General features: G+C 44.3%; 1 protein-coding gene across 1 annotated transcript in view; it reads right to left on the bottom strand.

Annotated features, from left to right (window-relative positions):
* CUNH19orf57 (chromosome unknown C19orf57 homolog) overlaps positions 1-3,254 on the bottom strand; it is a 21,994-nt gene extending 18,740 nt beyond the window's left edge. Inside the window, exon 1 of the mRNA XM_023518067.1 lies at positions 3,234-3,254. The gene's annotated coding sequence lies outside the window, so the exon portion shown is untranslated. The remainder of the gene's footprint in view (positions 1-3,233) is intronic.

The following is a 3,254-nucleotide window of genomic DNA, read 5'->3' as shown; positions in this document are numbered from 1 at the left end:
AAAAAAAAAAAAAAAAGAAGAAGAAGAAGAAAAGAAAAAAGTGAGGTACATACAGGCCAAAGAATCAAAACTGTTGACCCAGGCCAACTATAGAGGTATCAAACACAAGAATACTTGAGCATTTACTAAACATCTATGTACTTGGTTTCTAACCAGGCAGTGAGAACGAAAACCACAAACCAACAGCCAGTTTAAGTATTGTGTGTTTGTAATCCTACCTCCTCAGGAGGCTGAGGAAGGAGGATTGCTTGAGGCCAAGGGGTTTGAGACCAGTCTGGGTATCATAGTGAGACCACCCATAACTACAAAAAAAAAAATAGTTAGGTGTGGTAGTATGCACCTATACTCCTAGTTACTTGGGAGGGTGAGGCTGGGAGAATCACTTGAGCCTAGGAACTTAAGGCTGCAGTGAACTATGGTCATACCACTGTGTACCAGCCTGGGCAACAGACTGAGACCTAAGACCCCATCTCTTTAAAAAAAAGTTTGGCTCGATGCCCATAGCACAGTGGTTACAGTGCCAGCCACATGCACCAAGGGTGGCAGGTTCAAACCTGGCCCAGGGCAACTAAACAACTGCAACAAAAAAAATAGCCAGGTGTTGTGGCGCATGCCTGTAGTCCCAGCTACTTGGGAGGCTGAGGCAAGAGAATTACTTCAGCCCAAGAGTTAGAAGTTGCTGTGAGTTGTGACGCCACCGCACTCTACCGAGGGCGACATAATGAGACTCTGTCTCAAAAAAAAAAAGAACCCAGGCTGACCCTAGACTCTTTCCAACCTCAGTTCTGTACACACCTATATACCCTGAAGTAAACCCACTAAATGAGTGCCCCCTGCCCCCAACACAACATGAATTGCTAAGGTCTTCTTCTCCTCACCTGGCTGTTCATACTCCACTAAACCACAGCAATTTTCCTATAATTTTTTCCAATTTTGACACAGTTCATGCGTGCCCATTGAGAACTTTATTCTCCTGCTGTGTATTTGATTAGCTCTTCCTGTGAGATGGATCCCCCACTATCTCTTGAGGTTCTCTTAGGACTCTCAGAGCTGAGTCTGCTGTACCCTTTCATCTTCACCCCCCGCCCCATGCCCCTTAGGTGCCTACACCAGAGAGTGCTGCACCCTGAATAAGACTCCGATGGATGCTGCTTACATAAATACATTCCCACATTGTGGTAAGCTAGAAAAGGCAAATTATAGCAACTTTGTTTATTTTGTTTTTTAAGATTTCCCAAAACTTGCTCACTTGGCTGATCTAATGAACATTTGTACCAAATAATAGGCAAAACTATCAATAGAAGCAAAGTGCCTCCTATTTCCTTCCTGTGATTCATCCCCATGGGACCAATTTAAGAAAAAATAAGGCAGAACCTTGTGTTCAACACCAAAGGCTGAAGAGGCTGGTGGGAAAAGGGACTCTTTCACCACGTGCCAGAATCTTCTTCCTCTCTCCTCATCCTTCCCAGGACGCACAGAAAGAGCTATCCACAGCCAGCCCCAGAGATCCACTGAGCTGGGAAGTACACTGCCAAGAAAGAACCCAAATGACCTGCTGTGGGTGGACTTGGCTTCCAATATCTCTCTCCAAGGTCAGAGAAATGCCTGTTCCTCCAAGCGGCCTGTTGCTCATCCCCGCAGAAAACAGTTTTAATCTGTTGATAATTTTTTTGTCCCACATGTTGGTGGAGAAAATGAGCACCATTCCCTAAATTTACCACTCACTAAGTTAAAATATCATTTTTTTATTTTTAAGATGTTTGAGTTATGGGTGGCACCTGTGGCTCAGTGAGTAGGGCACTGGCCCCATATACTGAGGGTGGTGGGTTCAAACCCAGCCCTGGTCAAACTGCAACAAAAAAATAGCCAGGCACTGTGGCAGGTGCCTGTAGTCCCAGCTACTTGGGAGGCTGAGGCAAGAGAATTACCTAAGCCCAGAAGTTGGCGGGTGCTGTGAGCTGTGATGCCATGGCATTCTACCCAGGGAGACAGCTTGAGGCTTCTGTCTCAAAAAAAAAAAAAAAAAAAATAAGAGATTGCAGTGTGATGATTCTGTTTTCCAGTAACACTGCATGTGTATATGCACACAAGAATTCTGGGAAGAAGTAGCATATTGAGAATAGGGTCTTATTGTTCATACTATATTATAGTTAATTATCATTCTATGGTTGTGCTAGATATCAAAATTAGGGAAGCCAGGGGAAGGGTAGCCAGAACTCTCTGAACTACTTTTGGAATTTTTCTATGAGCCCCAAGTGATTTCAAAAAGAAAAGTTTTTTAAAAAACAATCATTTGTAGGATGATAATTAACAGCAGCATACATCTGTTTTTCTTGGTGTTTTATATATACTAATCCACTAATAACTAATGTGAGCTCTAGGGTTCATACATAGCCTTGGCACTGTTGACATTTGGGGCTGGATCATTCTGTGTGGTTAGGGTCATCCTGTGCTTTGTAGGATTTTGAGCAGCGTCCCAGTAGATGCCTGTATCAGTCCCTCACCACACACACATACAGTTGAGAAAACCAAAAATGTCTCTAAACATTGCCAACTGTCCCCTGGGGGACAAAATCCCCTCTCCCACCCAGTTAAGAACCACAGCTCTAAAGCTGTGGTACCCAATGAGTATTGGTCCATGCATGGGAGTGGGCAGCTCGATCTGTATCTATGGCTGCTCCCCATCAGTCACATCACTGTCTGAGCTTGCCTCCTGGCAGATCTCCCTCCACCCCCACCCCATCCATGGAAAAACTGTCTCCCATGAAACTGGTCCCTGGTGCCAAAAAAGCTGGGGACTACTGCTCTAAAGGAAAGAGCAGCTGCTTGTATTATCCCCCCATTTACAAAAGGGGGAAACTGAGGCACAGAGTAATTCATCCACTATCAAACAGTAAGCAGGAGAGTTGGGTTTGAAGCCCCACAGTTAAATAGTCAGCCACAAGCCAGTAGCTTTGTAGCACATCAGACCCATTCACTGAAGCCTGGGGGGAAGGGATATCTATCTAAAGCTGTGGGATCCCACCAGGGACTGGCAGAAGCGCCAGAAAATTTTTACTTTTTCCTATATGTCCTTCTCTGTAATTTCTACTTTTCTTTCTAGCATGTATTAAATCCTTGTTTTCCTTTAAGGAGTTTGGGGTGTCCCGTTAGCCATTTTTGCAATAAATAAACCCTCATTCCTTCCGTAAGCACAAACACCTCTCAAGAGTCAACTTGAATGAACAAAATACCTGGGATCCGAAGCTTCTTCT

This window comes from Otolemur garnettii, unplaced genomic scaffold, assembly GCF_000181295.1.
Source record: "Otolemur garnettii isolate 467f Iridium unplaced genomic scaffold, OtoGar3 scaffold00127, whole genome shotgun sequence".
Lineage (NCBI taxonomy): Eukaryota > Metazoa > Chordata > Mammalia > Primates > Galagidae > Otolemur > Otolemur garnettii.
Note: the sequence above shows the minus strand (reverse complement) of the source record. Positions and strands in the feature narration are given on the sequence as shown.